This window comes from Anolis carolinensis, chromosome 3 (genome assembly GCF_035594765.1).
Source record: "Anolis carolinensis isolate JA03-04 chromosome 3, rAnoCar3.1.pri, whole genome shotgun sequence".
NCBI lineage: Eukaryota > Metazoa > Chordata > Lepidosauria > Squamata > Dactyloidae > Anolis > Anolis carolinensis.
In genome coordinates, this window is record NC_085843.1 from 193,540,643 (window position 1) to 193,564,738 (window position 24,096).

General features: G+C 37.8%; 1 protein-coding gene and 1 long non-coding RNA gene across 7 annotated transcripts in view; one reads left to right on the forward strand and one right to left on the reverse strand.

The window, feature by feature from the left end:
• LOC134297714 (uncharacterized) overlaps window positions 1–8,142 on the reverse strand; it is a 123,494-nt gene extending 115,352 nt beyond the window's left edge. Inside the window, exon 1 of the long non-coding RNA XR_010004566.1 lies at window positions 8,009–8,142. This is a non-coding gene — a long non-coding RNA (uncharacterized LOC134297714). The remainder of the gene's footprint in view (window positions 1–8,008) is intronic.
• A 28-nt stretch (window positions 8,143–8,170) lies between these two features.
• Window positions 8,171–24,096, forward strand: part of plekha1 (pleckstrin homology domain containing A1) — a 46,236-nt gene continuing 30,310 nt past the window's right edge. For 3 of the 6 annotated variants that reach the window (XM_062976032.1, XM_062976028.1, XM_003218618.4), the window contains exon 1: window positions 8,172–8,318. The gene's annotated coding sequence lies outside the window, so the exon portion shown is untranslated. Of the gene's footprint in view, window positions 8,319–24,096 lie in introns of all 6 variants that reach the window. The other 3 variants (XM_062976031.1, XM_062976030.1, XM_062976029.1) reach the window with 3 other exon arrangements.

Genomic DNA, 24,096 nt, shown 5'->3' on the forward strand with positions numbered 1-24,096 from the left:
CACTTATCCAAGCCTTGCTTATCCAAGCCTCTGGATAATCCAAGCCATTTTTGTAGTCAATGTTTTCAATCTATCATGATATTTTGGTGCTAAATTCATAAATACAGTAATTACAGCATAACATTACTGTATATTGAACTACTTTTTCTGTCAAATTTGTTGTATAACATGAAGTTTTGGTGCTTAACTTGTAAAATCATAACCTAATTTGATGTTTATAGGCTTTTCCTTAATCCCTCCTTATTATCCAAGATATTCGCTTATCCAAGCTTCTGCCGGCCCGTTTAGCTTGGATAAGTGAGACTCTACTGTACTCTTAGCATAAATTGTTTCCAATTAAAGAAAGTGTTTCAAATATTTAGTATCATCTGTATTTTCTGATCAACTTGACCAAGGGTGCATTTAAAGTGTAGAATTGATGTAGTTTGACATCACTTCAACAACATTGACTCAATTCTATGGAATCCTGAAAGTTGTAGTTTGGTGAAGTGCCTGCTGTTTTTGAAAGAGAAGCCCCAAGACTTTCTAAAAACAGAGGTTGAATTTAGAGTTATGAACCACAGATATGGAGGGTCCTGTTTGGCATTTATGCTAACAGCCCAAAGTTTCAGATTAGAGAACGTACTCCAGGGTGAAGACAGCCACAGAGGTTTTAATTACGATCTGGCCAGTAAGGATGCAAGTATGGCTAGCACCAAAACGTACAAGAATAAACATGAATACAGATGGCATTGGCTGGGTTCTGCTGATATTTCAGGTGGGAATTCTCTCCCAGCTGGGACGGGATGGTTGTGGTTAGTTTCTGGCAGTTGTGAGGGATTACCCAGGAAGTTCCTGTGACAATATTTGGAATACATAGGGGGCTTCTGACTAGCATAATAGTCCAACTTTGGGTGATAAAGGTGGGGTTATGATAGTCAAGTGTTTGGGGTCCCTGAAACAAAGGGTGATGGTTTCTGTCATTGGACTTTGATGTATATTATGAGTCCTTGGTGATGAGGAAGCATCCTGAGGGAAAAACAAGGGTGAGGGATCTTGAAACAAAAGGTAGCGATCTCCTGTAACCAAACCTTGGATATTAAATAAAGGAATTAAATTAGTCTCTGTTTCTGTGGTCAGCCATCTCTCAGCCTGATTGAGACAATCAGTTGAGCAAGTATTGGCTGGTGATATCAGATCTAGAGCTGAGACCACTTGCTGATCCTTACATATACACAATGGACCTTGACTGACATCTTCGTCTAGGGATTTTGTTTAGCCCCAGATGTCTAGAAAATTCCTCAGTGTGATCAGCAGGAAGGTAAGGACTCCTGTGGCTTGCTTTGCAGAAATCACATAAATTATATATTCAGTATATTTGATATATATTATTATTTGAGGGGTGTGTGTGTGTGTGTGCGTGTGAACAGAGCAAAGAGAAAAGGATACAAGATAGACTAAAAGTTATCAGAAACAGATACATTTTATCAAAGGGTTTGGAAAGTATGGATTCTTTGTATGAGATTTCTGTTACAGATCTGGTCTGCATGTGTGCTGATATGTATCAACATATATTTCTGAACCTTTAATAAAAAGAATATAAAAATTAAAAATCAACTTTAAGGGAGAGTTGTGGTTTCTGGTCAAACTACTGGTCTCGCTCTTTGCTGGAGTAATGAAAGTTCAGTGGAGAAGGGAAAGAAAACCATTTTGTTTTATTCTGGTGTCCTTAGCACACTATAAATCATCAAAGTGAGGGGGTGCTGTGTTCAGCAACAAAACTATGCTTCCCATAATTCCGTAACATTGAGCCATGGCAGTTAAAGTGGTGTCAAACTGCATTAATTGTAGTGTAGATGCACTCTTTGTCTGATCACTATTCATGTCACAAGGATATTATGCAGTAGTTTAGAATTTAGTTTTGAGTGTAAACTTTCATTTCATATTGGCTACATAGCAGCATGGTATAAAGCCTGCTGGATCTAGCCTTAAATGTGCTTACTTGTAATTATTCCAATCAAAATAAGTATTTGAGTTCCATTCTATATAATTCATAAACCCTTATAAAATACGAGTCTCTGGATGAACAGTACAAATGTATCACTATTTTATACACTGTAATACTTTTTGATATATGATGACCATTCTGCAACCTACTTTGTTCGTTCTCTCCTATAAACCTCATTGGTCTCTAGAGTACTAAAAAGCCCTCCTTTATGTTCCCCATTAATTACTCCTTAGTAATGATAGTTATGGGCCTAAATGCCTTTAAGCCACTAGATTTCATCAGATCTTGAAAGATAAGTAGAGTCAGATATACTTAGTACTTGTATAAGAGACCACCAAAGAATATCCGGTGCTGTAGGCTATATTTCAAAATTGATAAAACCGCCTCTGAATATTCCTTACCTAAAAAAAACCTATAAAAGTCATAGGGTTGCCATAAGCTGAAAGTTAACTTGAAGACACATACACAAAACGATCAACTGCTCCCTAAATATATAACCATCTGATTGTCAGATTAGGCATGTGACCCCATCTGTTTAACTACATTGTTTAATCTAAGTGATTTCTGAATGACAAGAATTTCTGTCCCAGTTTGATTCTCTTTTCCTACCTTATTCCAATGAATAGAATAATAACAATAACAATAACAACAACAACGACAACAACAATTTATTTGTATACCACTCTATCTCCCTGAAAGGACTCAGGGCGGTTTCCAGCATAGGTAAAACATTCAATTACCAACATAGAAATATAAAGCATTCCCAAAATCAAAAAATAAAAATAAAAACATGAACATATTACTATTAAAACAATCAGACATTTTAAATTAGAAACCAAACAGCTTGGTCAAAGCTCCATTCAGTGCTAACATTCCTGGACTATTAGTTAATTTCTGAGTGCTTTCATTTCGCTTCAGGTCCAACTGATGAATCTCAATATTCTAAAAAAAAATATCAAAAAACCAAAGCCTCAACCTCATAAATCCTTAAAGACTGGGAACTGGCTGGCACTATTATGCAAAAGAAATGAATGAAAAAGGTGGAATTTAAATTATCCCACAATCCTATAAATAGTTGTAACCAAGGCTGTGTGTATTTTTGTTCCCCCGTTTTGTTATGATTATATTTTTCTAACTATGCTACCTGGACAGGACTGCTTAATGGCCTTTAAAATAGCAGTAAAGATCTAATAAATAAATAGTTATAGCAAAGATATCCCTCTTTGTGTTAACTCTTGTTTTTACATCTCACTTGGGCTTACCAGGGAGAATACTGAAAACAGCTCTTACATCTTTAATGGTTGTGCAGAAGACAAAATTTCAGCAGGCACTGCTTGTTACCTGGGGTGCATCTACACTAGATTATTAATGCAGTTTGTCACCACTTTAACTGCCATTGTTCAATGCTACAGCTTCCTGAGATTTGTAGCTTGATGAGGTGCTAGCAGTCTGGCAGATGTGCCGTTTTCTTTATTAAGGGCCTTGTAAAACTACAATGTCCATTATTAACTTAGTCTTGAGCCATGGCAATTAGAGTGGAGTTAAACTACTGTATATAACTCGAGTATAAGCCTAGTTTTTCAGCCTTTTTTTGGGACTGAAAAAACCCCTCCTCGGCTTATACTCAGGGGAGGGTCCTGGTGGGCTTACATTCAGGTCAGCTTATACTCAAGTATATATGGTATATTTATTATTTTTCTCTATTATTATTGGTATTGTTACATTTATTATTTTACTCTATTATTACATTCATTATTTTACTCTATTATTGTTACTTTTACATTTATTTTACTCTATTTTTATTATTATTAATACATTTCTTATTTTACTCTAGTATTACATTCATTATTTTACTGCATTTGTTATTATTATTACATTTATTATTTCACTCTTATTAAAAGGATACATATGCACATTTACATTGAAGAAGATGAAAATAATGATTTAATCAGAGTTGAACAGTCATATCTTAAATTACAGTTTGATGTAAAGATTCAAAAACATTTAAACTACTGAGGCCTCAATTAATGTAATTTTATTGGTATCTATTTTTATTTCTGAAATTTACCACCTGCGGCTTATACTGGAGTCAATGTTTTCCCAGGTTTTTTTGTGGTAAAAGTGTGCCACCAACATGAAATGCTTGGAAAGCTCTTCTATAGATAGAAGTGCAAAAATGTATATATATTTTAAGAGATGTTATCTATGTATTACTTTTAAAAGTTGAATTGAATTACAGTAGCAATGTGTAGTGTGATGTTTGCCTACAGCAACACTATCGGCTCTATAGGGAGGGAGATTTTATCTTAAGCATTTTTCTTCATATTTTTTCCTAAAATTTCCCGCTTAAAACCAGTCAGAGACCCAATGATATTCAATAGAAGTATCAGTATTTTATTTACTAAAATCTACATATAATTAGGAAAATGATGGAATACCCTGGCCCTTGAACATTCCAACTGGAAGTCAGCTGTTACCAACAGTGTTGTGGAATTTGAAGAGATACGAATGAAGAGCGAAAGGGAGAAATGTGTCAAGAGAAAGTTGCATCAAACCAACCCTTGTTGGGACTGCCTTCCACCTGGAAATTGATGTCCTCACTTCGAAAGAACATGTGGATTAACTATAGGTCTCTACAGTCACCTATGGGCCCACCATCAAGACCACACACTTGGAAGGCAATCAAACTCAGCCACGTGGGATAGCCTATGATGATGATATGGAATTCAAAAAGACGTCACACTATGCACTCCTAGTAAACTACAAACAATAACTTAAAATAATGCTTACAAAATAAAATGAGATTACAGGAAATAGAAAATTAATTAATTAAAAGTCGACTTCCAACTTTCCTACAGAGGACTTCATCACACGCAATAAAATCAGCGATTTTACACTTTTAAGAAACGGCTACCTATGGAGCCCATCACATGCTTCAAGCTCATACTGTTGGTTCCAGGTATTTCACCATTTCTAAAGTGTATTTTTCCCCTAGGTAATCAATTCCCCGTATAATGTCGAGTAAAAATGTGAAATTTAACGTGTGATGGGAATTCCCCATTGTCTGCTTGTAAAGATAATGATGATGATGTTCTGGAGGGATGAGTTGAGATAGGCAGTATAGAATACTTTCTTCCACCATAATCTTTAGAACCGAGGAGGAAGCAATGATAATTTATATCTTTTGTAACAATACAAATTCAACTGAGTTACCTTTTGAATTAAGTGATTGCTGTACTTACAAATTGTATAATAGAATAATAAAGAATAGAAGAAATCCCGTTTAATGATCTTGCGTTAAAAAGTACTTCCACGATAACAAACACAGAGAATTTTTTCAAGTAAAAGGAAACGGGGGAGGAGACCGTGGGAGGAGACTGTCTCCCGTGTAATGGGAAGGGCAAAAGGATAATCTGAAATGAAAGCTGAATGAAGGAAAACACGTGATGGCGGTAGGAAAATAATTTGTTTAATTTCCAACCGGGTGTTGCAAAGCTTAAGGGAAAAAAACAGCAATCTCCAACACTTTACTTATTGCATGGGATGAAGCCCCAATAGTGTATTTGACATTCAATTAATAATATGGTAGGCTCTCAGTTAATCGGCACCCATGGGGTTTGGTAGGTGCTCTGTCAATGTGGGCCCTTTCCACACAGATGTATAAAATCCACATTGAACTTGATTATATGGCAGTATGGACTCAAATAACCTAGTTCAAAGCAGATATTGTGGGATTTTCTGCCTTGATATTCTGGATTATATAGTTCTTTGGAAGGGCCCTGAGAGTTAGTATTAAAAATAGGTCTGAATCATGCTATAACTAACCCATACTATACCATACCATAAACTTGGTATTGAGCTGATATCAATATCTAAATACAGTAATCAAAAGCAAATTAAGACAAACTTCCTATAACACAATTTTACTGTATTGTAGAAACTAATTTTACTGTATTATAAAATTGCTTTAATTTTAATTTTAATTGAAAGTATTTCTTTAATCTTGTTGCCAGTTGCTTGAGAGTTCCAATTGCTTAAATTCCAGTTAACTGAGTTCCCTTCTACACTGCCATATAAAATCGATATTATCTAATCTGGATTATGTGGCAGTGTAGAAGGGGCCTGAGAGTCTGCTGAATTGTGTTAAATAAATAAATACATGAAAATAAACATAACAATAATAATATAAATGAAAGGCAAAAAATTATCCAGTTTTCCCACTTTTTTGGAGGGTGAGGCATTCAGTATGCTGACCTTCTTTAATGTATCATATTCGAAAAAATTAAATAGAAATAAAATAAATACAGAAATAAAAATATGAAGTTATCACTTGGGGGTGGCATTCACTAAGCAGAGCTTTTTTCCCCTCATGTCACACGCTAAAAATATATAAAAATATAAAAATAAAATTAATAAAATTAAAATATATGTACAAAAAATAAAAAAAACATGCAGTTTCCATCTTTTGGGGGGCATTCAGTATGCAGCGTTTCACATATAGAATGAAATATTAGAATAAAATAAAATAATTTTTAAAAAATTGTGTTTAAGATCTAGTCAGGAGTGTGCTGTGGTTTTCAACTTTGAATATGTTTTGATGAATTTAAACTGAATTTTTTAGTGCTGTTTGTTTAGTTCTGTTTTAATGTTTATATGTTTGTATAAACATTAAAACAGAACTAAACGTAAACAGCACTAATATGTTTGTATACTTTAAATTGTATGCTAATGCTTTAATGTCAAGCCTCTTTGAGTCCCCTTTGGGGAAATAAAGTGGGGTATAAATAAATAAATTATTATATTAATACAATAATAATAATAATGTTAAATGAATAAATGTAAATATTCACAAATATAATATAACATAAATAATAAATAATATGTAGTTCTCCCTTTTTTGGGCGGGGCATTCAGACCCCTTCTACACTGCCATATAAAATCCAGATTATCAGCTTCGAACTGGATTATATGGCAGTGTAAACTCAGATAATCCAGTTCAGAACTGATCATGTGGATTCTCTGCTTTGATAGGTCTGGATTATATGTCAGTATGCAGAAAGGAAAAGGCCAGCTAATGAAACTAAGGCCCCTTCTACACACCTATATAAAATCCACATTGAACTGGATTATATGGCAGTGTGGACTAAACAACCCAGCTCAAAACAGATAATGGGGATTCTCTGCCGCAATATTCTGGATTATATGGCAGTGTGCACTAAACAACCCAGCTCAAAACAGATAATGGGGATTCTCTGCCTTGATATTCTGGATTATATGGCTGTGTGGACTCACATAATCCAGCTCAAAGCTGATATTGGGCATTCTCTGCCTTGATATTCAGGGTTATATGGCAGTGTAGACTCAGATAAACCAGTTCAAGGCAGATATTGGGTATTTTCTGTTTTGATATTCTGTGTTATATGGCAGTATGAATTCAGATAATCCAGTTCTCTGCCTTGATATTCTGGGTTATATGGCAGTGTAGACGCAGATAAACCAGTTCAAGGCAGATATTGGGTATTTTCTGTTTTGATATTCTGTGTTATATGGCAGTATGAATTCAGATAATCCAGTTCTCTGCCTTGATATTTTGGGTTATATGGCAGTGTAGACTCAGATAAACCAGTTCAAGGCAGATATTGGGTATTTTCTGTTTTGATATTCTGTGTTATATGGCAGTATGAATTCAGATAATCCAGTTCTCTGCCTTGATATTTTGGATTATATGGCAGTGTAGACTCAGATAAACCAGTTCAAGGCAGATATTGGGTATTTTCTGTTTTGATATTCTGTGTTATATGGCAGTATGGATTCAGATAATCCAGTTCTCTGCCTTGCTATTCTGGGTTATAAAGCAGTGTGGACTCAGATAATCCAGTTCTCTGCTTTGATATTCTGGGTTATATGGTTGTGTGGAATGGCCTTCTCTTTTTATAAACCCACTCGCAGCATCCTCCACTTTGCTCTGCAGAACCACCTCTGACAGGTTAAAACGTGAAGCCTCTTTTTCTGAATACATACCCCGGCATGCAACACTCTCCAAAAGGCATCAAGCGCCCCAAGACTACAAGTCCCGTGATGCTTTGGGGCAAAGGAGCCGGCTCTCTCAGCCTCCCTTCTGCCGCATTGCCTCTTTGGGAGACGTCGTTCTTTGGCGCGACGGAGCTTGACGCATGCGCCGTGATCGGGAGAGGCAGTTCCTGTCTGTAGGCTTGGCCGAGGCAATAAAGTTTCTGCTGTGCGGAGGAAAGGAAGGGAAAGCTCGGAGGGGGAAGGAACGCAGGGGCGGCAGGGCCGGTTTCCTGGCAGGAATTTCCCGGGGTTTGAGTGAGTGAGTACCGGAGGGGCGGAGGGAGAGAAGCAGGGCCGAGGGGAGACCTCATATTCGCCTCAGAGGGGCTGAGGCGAGGGAGGGGGAAAGGTAAGGGCGCGCGCGGGAGGCCTCAAGAAGCGCGAGGGCTTTGGAAGCCTGAGGAGGGGTCGTGAGGGAGGGAAGGAGGGAAGGGCAAGGAAGGAGGCGTGTGTGGGGAAGTGCAAGAGGGTTATTGTTTGGGGAGAAGGCATGAAGGGGCACCTCAAAGCTTCCAAAGGCGCTGGATGCCTCTGCACTGTAGAATTGATGCAGTTTGACATCACCTTAACTATATGTGTAGGGTTGGGTTGCTGTGAGTTTTCCGGGCTGTATGGCCATGTTCCAGAAGCATTCTGTCCTGACGTTTCGCCCACATCTATGACAGGCATCCTCAGAGGTTGTAAGGTTTGGGTTGCTGTGAGTTTTCTAGGCTGTATGGCCATGTTCCAGAAGCATTCTCTCCTGACGTTTCTCCCACATCTGGGGCAGGCATTCTCAGAGGTTGTGAGGTCTGTTGGAAACTAGGCAAGATATCTGTGGGAGAAAGAACTCTTGTCCGTTTGATGCAAGTGTGAATGGCGCAGTTGGCCACCTTGATTAGCTTTGGATGGCCTTGCAGCTTCAAAGCCTGGCTGCTTCCTTCCTGGGGGAATCCTTTGTTTGGAGGAGCCTTCGACAATATATTGTATGAGGGTATTTTTTGTGGAGAAGGCATGAAGAGACACCTAAAAGTTTTCAAAGGCTCTGGGTGCCTCTATACCAGGCATGGGCAAACTTGGGGCCTCCAGGTGTTTTGGACTTGTGGGAGTTGAAGACCAAGACACCTGGAGGGCCCAAGTTTGCCCATGCCTGCTCAACACTGTGGAATTAATAAAGTTGGATATCACCTTAACTATGTATTGCATGTACGAAAGTGCGTGAGGGTTATTCTTTGGGAAGAAGGCATGAACAGTACATCTAAAAGTGTCCAAAGGTTCTGAATGCCTCTGCATTGTGGCTTTAATGCAGTTGGACATCACCTTGACTATATATTGTGTGTAGGGAAGTGCATGAGGGTTATTGTTTGGGGAGAAGGCATGAAGGCGACATCTAAAAGCTGTCAAAGGTCCTGGATGCCTCTACAATGTGGGATTAATGCTATTGGACATCGCCTTAACTATATATTGTGTGTAGGGAAGTGCAGTATATGGGAAAAGAAGGCAATGAAGGAACACACAAAAGCTTTCAAAGATTTGGGGTGCTTCTACACCAGGCATGGGCAGATTTCAGCCCTCCAGTAGCTGTTAGGAATTGTGGGAGTTGAAGTCTAAAACACTTGGAAGGCCCATGCTTGCTCTACACTGTGGAATTAATGCACTGGATATCACCTTAACTATATATTGTGTAGGGAAGTGCGTGAGGGTTATTGTTTGGGGAGAAGGCATGAAGGGGACATCTAAAAGCTTTCAATGGCTCTGTGTGCCTCTACATGGTGGAATTAATGCAGTTTGACATCACTTTAACTAGATTGTCTGTGTAAGGAAGAGCATAAGGGTGGTTGTTTGGGGAGAAGGCATGAAGAGGCACCTAAAAGCTGTTTGGATATCTTGTAGTATTGATGCAGTTGCACATCACCTTAACCTATATTGTGTGTAGGGAAGTGCATATTGTTTGGGGAGAAGACAATGTAAGGGATATTTAAAAGCCTTCAAAGGCTCTGGCTGCCTCTACAGTGTGGAATTAATGCAGTTTGACATCACCTTAACTAGATTGTGTGTGTGTGTAGGGAAGTGAGTGAGGGTTATTATTTGGGGATATGGCATGAAGGGACACCTAAGGCCCTTCCACAGTCATATAACCCAGAATATCAAGGCAGATAATCCACAATACCTGCTTTGAATAGGATTATCTGAGTCCACACTGTCATATAATCCAATTCAATGTGGATTTTATTCAGCTGTGTGGAAGGGGCCAAAAAATCTGAGTGCCTCTAGACCAGGCATGGGCAAACTTGGGCCCTCCAGAGGTTTTGGACTTCAACTCCCACAATTCTAATAGGCAGTAGGAGTTGAAGTCCAAAGCACCTGGAGGGTCCAAGTTTGCCCATGCCTGCTCTACACTGTGGGTTTATCTTCACTGTATTGTGTGTGGGGAAGTGTATGCATGCTCTCCTGGGAAAGAAGGCAATGAAGGAACACTTGAAAGCTTTCAAAGATTCTGGGGAGCCTCTACATTGTGGAATAAATGCAGTTTGACACTGCTTTAACTGCATTGTGTGTGTTGTGTAAGGGAAGTGTGTGAGGCTTGGGAAGAAAATGATAAAGGATCTCCTGAAAGCTTTCAAAGATTCAGGTTGCACCCACATTGGAATGAATGCATTTTGACACTACCTGAGCTGTATTGTGTGTGGGTGTGTTGTGCAGGGAAGTGTATGCACGCTCTCCTGGGGGAAGACTGTAATGAAGGATATCCTGAAAGCTTTCAAAGATTCAGGTTGCATCCACACCTTGGAATGAATGAATTTTGACATTACCTGAACTGAATTGTGCGCAGATGTGTTTGTTGGGATTGTAGGGAAATGTATGCACACTCTCCTGGGGGGAGATGGCAATGAAGGAGCACATGGAAGCTTTTGAAGACTTTGGGTGCATCTGCACTATGGAATTAACATAGTTTGACACTACTTTAACTATGTGGTATATGTTCTGTATGGGTGGGTGTAGGGAAATGTATGCATGATAGCCTTGGGGAAGAAGGCAACGAAGGAACGCCTCAACGCTTTCAAGACTTAGAGTGCATCTGCACTGTGGAATGAATGCCATTAGATACCACTTCAACTGCCATGGCTCAATGCTGTGGGATCCTGGGAGTTGTAATTTGGTGAGGCACCAGCAGAGAAGACTGAAGACCTTGTAAAACTGCAGTTCTCTTGATTCTACAGCATAGAGCCATGGCAATTAAAATGGTGTCAAACTGAATTAATTAATGCACCCTGTAATTACTCTATTTTCAGTTGCTGCCAGAGGCAGACCTACGTGCAGCTCACATCTTAAGCTTATTCAAACTAAGGATACATCCACACCATTGAATTAATGCAATTTGGCACCACTTGAACTACCATGGTTCAACGCTTTGGAATTCTGGGAGTGTGTAGTTTGATTAGGCACCAGTACCTTTTGACATAGAATGTTAAAGACCTTGTAAAATTGTAGCTTTCATGATTCCATTATATTGAGCCATGGAAGCTAAAGTGGGGTTAAACTATTACTGTAATTCTTTAGTGTACATGCACTTGTAGATGGGTTAGTTTGAATACAGGTTGTATATCCCTTCTCCAAAATGCTTGAGACCAGAAGAGTTTTGGATTTTATTGTGCGTGTGTGTGAGTGAGAGAGAGAGAATTTTGGAATATTTTGGATGCTCAACTTACATTGGTATGTGAAAGAATCTAAGTTCTACGAAAACGTATGCAGCGGAAGGAGTCTCTCAATTACTGTAGAATTACATATTGTGTGCCTTATCAGGAAATCTGAAATGATCCAAAATTGTTCACATGAGTGGCTGAAATCATGACACTTTTCAAATGCTTCAGTGAACACACACTTGGTTTCATACACAAAATTATTTTTAAAAACATTAAAATATTCTGTATAAATTGTCTTCAGGCTATGAGTATGAGCTGGATATGAAACCTAATGTGTCCACTCAGCCTTATTTATCTACAAATTCTGTATCCACAGATTCAACCATCCATGGTTTGAATTTTTTAAAAAGAATTCCAAAAAGCAAAGCTTGGTTTTGGAGTTTTGTATAAAGGACAGTATTTTAAGTTTTGTATAAAGGACAGTAAGGTAAAGGTAAAGGTTTCCCCTGACGTTAAGTCCAGTCATGTCTGACTTTGGGGGTTGGTGCTCATCTCCATTTCTAAGCTGAAGAGCGGCGTTGTCAGTAGACACCTCCAAGGTCATGTTGCCAGCATGACTGCATGGAGCGCCGTTATTTTACTACACCATTGTATATAGGAGTATTTTACTAACACCATTGTATATAGGAGGATTTGAGCATCCATGAGTTTTGGTATACACGGGGCTTTGTGGAACTAAATCCTAGTGGTTACCAATGTCCCATTGTATTTCATGTTCTTATCTCCAAGATTAAATATATAGAAATATTGCAAAATCGGGGGAAAAATCCCAAATTCAAAACACTTCTGGTTCTTAGCATTTAGGATAAAGGATGCTCTACACTTGTGACCTTTCCATGGTGGCTGGTAATGGTGCTTCTGGAGGAGGCACAAATTAAAGGTCAGGGCTGCTGCTGTTACTTTCATGCCTTGCTTCTTGGAAGTCAGCCCTTGCTGTGATATGAGATATGGTAATTATGGTTGCTAGTTTAGGGTCCCCTCTACACTGCCATATAAAATCCACATTGTCTGTTCTCAACTGGATTATATGGCAGTGTAGACTCAGATAATCCAGTTCAAAGCAGATAATGTGGATTATCTGCCTTGGTAATCTGGATTCACTGGCAGTGTAGAAGAGGCCTAAGAAGACTTCCAAGAGGAACTTTTGGAGGCTGGTACTGTTACAGAGCTTGGGATAGTTACCTTCCTTTGGATGACAACTCCCATAATCCGCAAGCAGAATTGTCCCTGAACAACATTTGCTGGGGGCAGAATTCTAGAAATTAAAAGTTCAAAGAGTAACTTTTCAAGCTCTAGTCTTTCAGTGTTTTGTTATGGAAGCAGGGAACCACTGGCACTATAATTCCACTTTAATTGTCATTGTTCCTTCCTGAGAAATTGTGAGATAAGCATTTTAGGAATTTTTATAATCTTTAGCCAGAGTGCCTCAGACAAAACTACAAAACCTAGAATTTCATAGGACAAAATCAGTGTAGTTAAAGTGGAATCATAGTTTTGTAATGAGTTGCTGGAGAAAAGCAGCACAGGGTTATTTATTTTCCTCCTTGACAACATTTTGTCAGCTATTGGGTGTATTGCCAGAAGGCTTTTATGGCTGGAATCACTGGGTTGCTGTGAGTCTTTCGGGCTGTATGGCCACGTTCCAGAAGTTTTCTCACAACCTCTGAGTTTGCCTGCCACAGATGTAGGCGAAACATCAGGGGAGAAAACTTCTGGAACGTGGCCATATAGCCCAAAAGACTCACAGCAATCCAGCTAGTGTGTGTATTATATGGATCTTTGTGTGCTCCAGCAGGGCTCTTCTTTCGTTTTTGGGAAATGGAAAGGGGAGATATTTGTTAGAGTAGTTGAGATTTCTCAGAAGCACTAACAGTTTAGCAAGAGTGGATAGAGGGAAGTGAATTCATTCCAGGATAGACACAAGATATGCTGTATGTTGTGTTAGATGTGCTAGTGCTGAGTTTAAAGAAAGCAAGCTAGGAGATGAGCAGGAGGTGGAAGAGATAAAGGACTGGTTTAATAAGAGTGTTGGATATTACCAGTTTAATGAGGATTGTCATGAAAGGCTTTTCTCTGTTTTTGCTTAGCTCTGCATCTTGCAGCATCTTCTCTTAAATGTCCACCTACTTTTTCACTTGACTTTTCAATATTAGTTTTTGCCCTGAGGAAAATGCTGCAGATTATGGTATAATTAACCTGGTAAGTGTTTTAGACTATGCAACATCCCCAGCGGTCAGGGGCTGATCTTGTTACCGAGTAATTTTGGTTACTTCAGTGTTCTGACTGTGACGTTTAGACTCCGATCTTATCTGCCTTGAATCATAGAGTGATTTGTGCTGTGGTTGCATGCAGTGCTTGTGTAAAAGTTGGGTGGGGGCACAAATGACTTGCAAATGTCTCCAGTGACTTTTTATAAATTGTGCATTCGTGCTTGTGCTAATACAAATTGAGATCCTGAAGCAACTGTTAAAAGATGTGAGACGTGTTCAAATTAAAACTGGAATCCAGTATAATGTTTCTTTTATGACTACTTCAAAACTCTTCTAATATTGGGCTTGCTAGATTCATTAATAATTTTAAAATGTACAAAAACTCCTTATCTATATGATTTATATGGAGCTCTGAAAAGTTCTTTTTTAGATTATGTTATATGAAAAAGTTTTCTTGTTAAGATTTTTTTAGGAAAATATGCAAATTACTCTGTCTTCTTGATGTGCTGGGAAACTCATAGCTCCGAAATTAATTCTTATGCAAATCTTGCTCTTTAGAATTATGCCATTATAGTCTGATCCTACAAAGACCTCAAGTTGGGTGCTGGGAAATTAACAGCAGAAGCAGAGTTTAATAAAAGCTAAGAAAATTATTTTAACATATTTTAAGGTGACTTCTATACTCAATAAGCATTTTTACATAAAAAGCACAGGTTAAAGCATTATAAGTGTTATTATGAACACTCGATAATTTTATTATATGAATTATGTGACAAATCATTGTCTATCTAATTGTATTAACAGCATGCTGCAGATCAGATTTTAAATCTTGGTCAGGTTCTTTTTGTATGCTTATGAATACAATTTAATATGCAGAACCAACCAGTTATTAAATAGAATTTGAACTGATATAGTGAGGTACTAAATGTAATGCACCTTTTTAAAATCAGTTACATGCATTTTAAACTGATTTCCGTTTGTGGTATTTTGATAGTCATTGATACAATTCACAGGTATAGGGCAGGGCCTAGATCTCCTTCATACAATAGCAGGCAGATAAATCAGATTGCTATTGAAGATGTCAATCCTTCTGGCCGATTCTAGGCAATTCAGTGGTGAGTGTGACAGAAGAACTAATTCAGAATATCTGGAGTTTTGATGGGTTATGTCTTATAATGCTGAAGACGATTTCCTTCATTTGTACTTCTATTTTTCATTCTTGTTAGCTGCCCTCAATTCAACTTTGAGTTATGATGACCTTGTGAATGAGAGCTTCCCTGTTAACCCTATTATCAACAGCTCTGCTCAAGCCTTCCAGAATAGGGCTGTGGTTTCCTTGTTTGAGTCTATCCATTTGAAATGTGGTCTTCCTATTGCCTTTTACCTTACCAAGCATTGTTGTCTTTTCTGATGAGCCATGTCTTCTTGTGATACGTCCAAAGTACAACCGTCTTAAGTTTGGCATCTTAGCACTCTCACTCTTAAACTTTGTTCTAAAGTTAGTGTAGATATAATTGAACTTAATTGATATTCATACATTCAGGCACTCTTATAGGCAAATATGACAAATGTGTTTCGAGGTATTCCCTTTCAACTACAGTAGAGTCTCACTTATCCAAGCCTCTGGATTATCCAAGTCATTTTTGTAATCAATGTTTTCAATATATTGTGATATTTTGGTGCTAAATTCGTAAATACAGTAATTACAACATAACATTACTGCGTATTGAACTACTTTTTCTGTCAAATTTGTTGTATAACATGATGTTTTGGTGCTTCATTTGTAAAATCATAACCTAATTTGATGTTTAATAGGCTTTTCCTTAATCCCTCCTTATTATCCAAGATATTTGCTTATCCAAGCTTCTGCTGGCCCGTTTAGCTCGGATAAGTGAGACTCTACTGTATTTGTTTGCACATAATTGTTCTGCATTTGCTATATCTAAAATAGGACAAAATATAAGATCATGTCAACTGCAGATAATTAGTTTGGACCAATTAATAATAGTGAGTTCCCACTGCTGTGCTTTAGTACTGCACAGTTGTCCTGACAATAATAATTATCCTTGCTGACTGTAGCAATATTATGTGGCTGTCATTCTGTTCTAGTGTGTGACATTAGAATCCACATGGAATTTGCTACTTTGACAAAATACTAAGGACTACTTATTTACATTTCAGCATGGAAACTGTATGTTTTAAGTTATTGGTGCAATTGCATAACTTGTCTCTGTTTAGTCTCAAAATCATATTACCTTTCACTTGGTTAACAAAGGACTTTTACTCAGCCCATTCTTGTGCAGAAAGTCATTCTGTAGCATCTGTAGCTATGAATTCTGGTTGTGTACAGCAGGGGTTCTCAAACTTTTTCAGCCGTGGAGACCTTTTTTAAGCAAAAGTTTCTCATGGAGCCTAAATAAATGTTTATAGATAATATTATATATAATGCATATCAGGCATGGGAAAACTTTTTGATGCATTGTGTTTTAAAATTTGACAGATGGACTGGGACAGTGGCAGATGGATGGAGTGTTTGTGTGAACTAACTGGAAAAAATGAACAAATTCCTATGCACACTGCACCTATCTCATTTGTAGTGAAGAGAAAAAAAAGGAAAGAAAGAACAATACAATATTTAAAATGAAGAACAATTTTAACCAACATAAATCTAACAGCATTTCAGTGAAAGACCCCAGTGGCCATACTGTCCAACCCCCTTCTGCCATGCAGAAAAGGTGCAGCCAAAGCACCCTCAACAGATAGCCACTCAGCCTTTGTAATAATAATAATAATAATAATAATAATAATAATAATAATAATAATAATAACAGCAGAAACCTCTGGGGCCATCCAGTTCAACCCCTTTCTGCCATGCAGGAAAAGCACAATCAAAGCACCACCAACAGGTAGCCTATATCCACACCCTGCTTTTGTAATAATAATAATAATAATAATAATAATAATAATAATAATAGGAACAACCTCAGGGGCCACCCAGTCCAGCCCACTTCTGCCATGCAGGAAAAGCACAATCAAAGCACCCCCTGAGCAGTGGGATGGAAATAGTGTTTTGGAAGCAAGCAAGGCAATGGGGAAAGATCTGGATGGCAAGGGGAAAAGGCTTTTGGTGGCAAGGGGATGGGGGAAAGACTTTTGGGGCAAAGGAGGTGGGGAAATAATAACTTTATTTTTTTTGTATGCTGCCTCCCTCTCCCCGAAGGGACTCGGAGCAGCTCACATGGGGACAAGCCCAATCAACATCAAATATCATAAAATATACAGTTTAAAAAACACATACATCATAGTTAAAAACAGAGGAATAAAACTGAAGTTTAAATTAACTTAAAATTATAAAACATAAGATATAAAAACAATCTTAATTGTCCACGAACCATTGAGAGATCTAGCTAGGCATGAGTCACAACTCACTAAAAATTTAAAACTGATGAATAAAGTGCATGAGTAAAGTAAATGTATAGGGTGGACAAAACAGGGTGGGGAAAGATGATCTTGGGGTGTAGAACAACAGTAAAGTGCCAGTGCAAATTACAAATCGGAATGGGGACAGTTATAAGGACTTGACTAATCAAATGCACAGCAGATCATCCATGTTTTTAGTTCTTTACGGAAGATGGAGAGGGTAGGTGCTAACCTAATCTCCCTGGGAAGGGAATTCCATAGCTGAGGAGCGACCACAGAGAAGGCCCTTTCCCACATCCCCACCAACCGCGCTTGCGAAGGGGAGGAAGCAAGAGAAGGGCCTCCCCAGAAGATCTTAGAGGTTGCATAGATTCATAGGGGAAGATGTAGTCACAAAGATAGGCCAGTCCTGAAAAAGATTTTGGGGGTGAAAGAGGCAGGTTGAAAAAGCTTTTGTTGGTGAGGGAGGTGGGGGAAGGGGAGGAGGGAAAGCCTAGAGGGGGAAGAAGGCAGAGGAGGATACTGCATGGCCACTAGGTATTCTTCATGGAGTCCCAAGCGCCCTGCAGAACACACTTTGAGAACTGCCCATTTACAGAAATGACTGTTAGGATCCAATTACCCAAGAAAATAAACCAAGTAGTAGTTTGTAAATATGTATGCAACAGGGATTGTGCTTGGAAACATGTAGCAATGGTTATATGTCTGCAGTTAATTACTCAATTGTTTACTGACTGTTGTTACTGAATTGCAGAAATGAATTTGATATAATTTATAGTTGCTATACACAGTTTTAAATTTTGTTCTCCATGAATGGACACTTAACTTGAACATTTTAATGAGTAGACATTTCTGTGTTGTTACTTTACGTTTTGTGTAATATGAATAAGTTTAAGAACAGTCACCATTCTTAGCAAAGTTACCTAATTCAATACTGCTGAAAGTGATGGCCCATGGTTCAGTATCAGACCATGATCCATTGGCTGTTGTCCCCTTGTTAGCTTTCAGAAAAAAGCAAAATACCATAGTGTTAGCCATTGGGCACAGATAAGGGACCAGCATGGGGTGAGGGATTGCTAACTTCTCACTTCAGGTAGTTTGAGATGCACTGAGCAGTACAGATGACTGATTGAGAAAAAAATAGATATTGGCTTCTACATCTACTGTTCATTTTTTAAAGAAATGTGTTCATTTGGGGTTGGATACACAATTATTCAATAAATATTGAATGAATATAAATACATTAATTTACTAGGTTAGTTTGGATCTTGCAAGACTGTATTTTACCATGCATTTCCTGCTCATGCAAAATACAACAGGGTTTCTTTTGTTCTAAAGGAAGGAAGCTGATGGTGTTGCTTTAAATGCAGGCTTATTTCCTTGAGGAAGATGCAAAAACATCAGGGTGTGTAGGTGCTTAATTTTGCAGAGGACAATATAATCAAGGTTTTCATGACAAGAATAATGATATACAGTTGTTGTCACAGTTTGACATTTATCTAGTTTCAGAAACATGCTACATAGGCATTAAATAATTGTTTTATTTGATCTGTTTCTTCATTTATTAAGAACGATAATGTGAGTGAAATAATATAATATCATAAACAAGAATTCCTAAATATATCAGTTTCTGGAATTGTGACTTCCAAGGCTTCATTTTCTTTTCTGTTGCATTGTTGTTACATTCTTAAAAGATATTTTTGGTATGTTTTAAATAGTATGTCCTTTAATTTTATGACACTCAGTAGCTTGGACAGAGAAGTGGCATACAAATGCCATCATGATTATATGGTGACAAGGGTTAAGAAGAATGGCATCATTCCAAGCATTATGGATGCCTGCAGTTACAGTACTAAAACAAGAGGAGGATGATATACGGGCCGGCAGAATGTTGGATAAGCGAATATTTTGGATAATAAGGAGGCATTAAGGAAAAGCCTATTAAACATCAAATTAGGTTATGATTTTACAAATTAAGCACCAAAACATCATGTTATACAACAAATTTGACAGAAGTTCAGTTACAGTACTAAAACAAGAGGAGGATGATATACAGTAGAGTCACTTATCCAACATAAACGGGCCGGCAGAATGTTGGATAAGCGAATATTTTGGATAATAAGGAGGCATTAAGGAAAAGCCTATTAAACATCAAATTAGGTTATGATTTTACAAATTAAGCACCAAAACATCATGTTATACAACAAATTTGACAGAAGTTCAGTATGCAGTAATGCTATGTAGTAATTACTGTATTTACTAATTTAGCACCAAAATATCACAATGTATTGAAAACATTGACTAAAAAAATGCGTTGGATAATCCAGAACTTTGGATAAGCGAGTGTTGGATAAGTGAGACTCTACTGTATGTGAATTGGAAGCATTTGTTTTGTATTAAGCTTCTATACAGTATATTTGTTGCACAGTGGTTGCTATTATTGAACCTACTAAAGCAAAAGTGGTTTGTTACAGAAGGCATGTCAAAGGGGAAAATACAGTCTTAGTTATATTTCTGCCACCATTACAAGAACAAAAAAAGTAAAGAAGAAATGCTCCTTTGCTCCCTTTTCAAGAACAAAACATTACATTTTCAAAGTGGTTAAACTGTTTTTTACTTAGAAGCAGTAGCAGAATTAAGATATATTTATAATATATATATATATATATATATATATATATATATATATATATATTACATACCGTGTTTCCCCGAAAATAAGACAGTGTCTTATATTATTTTTTGCTCCCAAAGATATGCTAGGTCTTATTTTCAGGGGGTGTCTTATTTTTCCATGAAGAAGAATTCACATTTATTGTTGAATAATTGGTTGCTATTATTGAACCTACTAAAGTGGTTGCTATTATTGAACCTACTAAAGAAAAAGTGGTTTGTTACAGAAGGCATGTCAAAGGGGAAAATACAGTCTTAGTTATATTTCTGCCACCATTACAAGAACAAAAAAAGTAAAGAAGAAATGCTCCTTTGCTCCCTTTTCAAGAACAAAACATTACATTTTCAAAGTGGTTAAACTGTTTTTTACTTAGAAGCAGTAGCAGAATTAAGATATATTTATTTTATATATATATATATATATATATATATATATATATATATTACATACCGTGTTTCCCCGAAAATAAGACAGTGTCTTATATTATTTTTTGCTCCCAAAGATATGCTAGGTCTTATTTTCAGGGGGTGTCTTATTTTTCCATGAAGAAGAATTCACATTTATTGTTGAACAAAAAAATGAACATTTATTATATACTGTACAGTAGTTGTCATCACAAACCAGCATAACCAGACAAATTGTGAATCCTATCAAGAATTTCTTGTTACTACCATTATTTCCATGTACAACACTCTATGGTACGTACATTTACCGCTCCTGCATGCTCTGTTGTTCTGTTAGGCGGGCATGCTTCCAAACAAAAACTTTGCTAGGTCTTACTTTCGGGGGAGGCCTTATATTTAGCAATTCAGCAAAATGTCTACTAGGTCTTATTTTCTGGGGATGTCTTATTTTAGGGGAAACAGGGTATAAGCTATATATACACACACATACACACCCCAAGCTCTCATACTAACATGTTAAAAGTCTGTCAGCAAAAGGAAAGCTGGGGAAGGGGGAATTGACTTGTTTCCTGTGGAATAAAGTTTCAGTGGGAGCAGCCATTAATAAGCCATTGGACTAAAGGTACCAGAAGTAAGTGCAGGAAGAAGGCTTGCAAAGGGGAGAACGGCCACCTAACTATTAATATGTGTAAATATTGAAATAAATATAGTGCCCCTACTTCACGGAATGTCACTTATAGTGGGTGGTCCTGGAACGTAACCCCCGCGATCAGTGAGGGAACACTGTATAAGCAGTCATTCCCGGCATATGTACAATGCATGTACATAATATATTATTGAAAATAAATTTTGAATCGCTAGAAATATTACAGTACTAGACACTTACACTCACTGTCATTCTCCACTTGTTCAATTCCTGATTACCTAGTTTGGGATGCTCAAAGCTAGGCTCTGCACAATCACAAGACATCTTCATGACATTCACTTTCTCCCCCCCCTCCCCACTTACAACAGGAGGTGAGCAGAATACCTTCCTGTTTTAAAAAGGACTTCTTGAGAGTTGATATTGGTTTAAGGGACATTGGGGTGCACGCCCTAGACATTTTTGAGCAATTTTTTTTTTTAAAAAATGGGACTTTGGCCAAAATTTACAGAATCACAGCAATTCAGTACTTTCCAGTTCCAATCCAGATAGACAAACTGGAAGGATACTTTTGCTGATGATAATGAAAGTATTTGACTATTGGAAGCAAGTCCATGCTCCTATCTTTCTCTTGGCCAAGGTCATCTCACAGGACAGCCAAGAACATTTCTGTTGCAAAACCAAATATGAAAGATGATTTAAAGGACCTGGAATGTGGGTGAGGAAAGTATGCCCACCCACAACATCACTGACACTCCCAAAGCTGCTGGAACCTCTTTTTTATTACAAAAGAAGTAAAAAAAAAAACCCCCACTTCAGAATACTAAGTGTCTGGTACTAGAAGAGTAGTTTAAACTCTGAATGATATAGTCAAGACAAAAATCCAGGAAATGCAAACCAGAATTAGACTTCAGATCGCTTCTAGGTTGTACTTTTGAATAATGAATGGTTAGAAAGCTTTTGTTTATCACACTGGCCAAGAAGTCTTGAAATATATTCAGTCCAAAGACTTTTGTCAATGTGTCGAAATCTCTGAGAACAACCATTCTAGGGAATCGGAGGTCATATTTGTCATCTGTTGTCTTAGGCACAGAAACTGCTAGAGAAGGATTGGATGTACTGGTATTTGCACAGCATGAGATATGAACACTCTAGATATCAAACTTTAAAGCCATTGAGCCCTTTTTGAAAGAAATGTTTCTCGTGGAGCCCCAATAAACTTTTGGATACAGGAGCCGCATTGTACTTTAAAATTTGGCAGGCCAGGCCAGTAGCAGATGAATGGAGAATGTTTGTGTGAAATAACTGAAAAAAACAAAGAAATTCCTATGCACACTGGACATACCTTGTTTGTAGTGCAAAAAACAAAACAAAAAAAAGAACAAATGAACAAACAATGCAACATTTAATGAAGAACAATTTTAACCAACATAAACCTAACAGTATTTCAGTGGAAGACCCCAGGGGCCACCCAGCCTTTGTAATAACAATAATAATAGGAGCAATCCTATGGGCCATCCAGTCAAACCACCTTCTGCCTTGCAAGAAAAACAGTCAATGCACCCCCCAACAGATGGCCATCCAGCCTTTGAAATAAGAATAATAATAGGAGCAACCCCATGGGCCACTCAGTCCAACCTACTTCTGCCTTTCAGGAAAACCACAGTCAAAGCAGCGGTGGAGAAACCCCATTGGTGGTGCCAGGGAGGCCCTGTAGGTCATGGCAGAGAGACTTTGTAGGCTGTATTGGTGGTAACGCGACTCCACAGGCAGCATTTTTCCTAAACAGTGGGGCCATGGAGCCCCTGTGATGTCCCTGACTCTGCTTTATGGAGCCCTGAGGGCTCCACAGCACACAGTTTGAGAAGCACTGCTCTAGATTGATGCACAGGTGGATAGAAAATTGATTGCAAGATGAAATTTCTATAACAAGTCTTACACCTATACTATAATTCTGAGCCTATGGCATTATGCATGAAAGGAGAGGGAGAAGCTTACCACTTGTTCCTGAATTCAGACCTTATTGATGCAAAATGGATTTGACCCCCATACCTGTAATGAAATTGTGAAAGTGATAGTTTTAATTTTGAATTGGTCTGACATTTAGCAATAGTACACCCATAGGCAAGCTAATAAAGCAAATCAGAACCGTGCATGGCAGGAATATAGCAGGAAATCAGGAAGAAACAATTGTAATATGTTTAATTTCTTGTTTCTTAAACAGTTATGGATCATGTGAAGATACAGGAGAGGATCCTCTTTGCAGTTGCGCCCCTGTTCTAGAAAATCACTCATTTGGGAAGCTGACTGAGAATGATACTTGCTTTATTTTGCTACTAAGTTAAGGCTAGGCTAATGGCTATATACCTGGCTATCTGTGACAGCACTTAGGTTTGCCATCACAGGCACATGCCAATAGTATATTTATAAACAAATAAAACTTCCAATCAACAGAAAGAGCATACAGCTTGTATTAACCAGGTTTCCTAAAAAACACATCAAACTTAAGATTTTGTTCTGTTTTTTGAAGTGGGAAGAAACACACAACTGAGCATCCTTCTGTTCTCCTTTCTCTTGAAAGTCACTTGATCACCAAAAAGGAACTCAAGATTAAAAATGTAAATAAGGTGGTGGATATATTTCCGAGGAAGGAACTGGCAAAACCACCTCTGAGCAGTTCTTGCCAAAGAAAACTATGTAATCCACAGGACTATTATTTATTGCCTGTTTATGCCACCTTTCTCCCGGGGTGAGACTCAAGGGTGCTTCCAAAACAATCAGTTAAAAGATATTCACAATAAAATTTAAATCAATTCTGCATAAAAATATTTTAAATGCACACATATATAAGTTAACAGGTGACTGGAGGATATGTGTGTCAGTGCATACCCACATCCATCCAAGAATGTACAGCTTGGAACTTGACCAAAGTTTCAGGGAAATATCTCTGCCCAACCATAAGAAAACTTTAGGGTCATTTTAAAGCCCAGTGAACAGGCATCT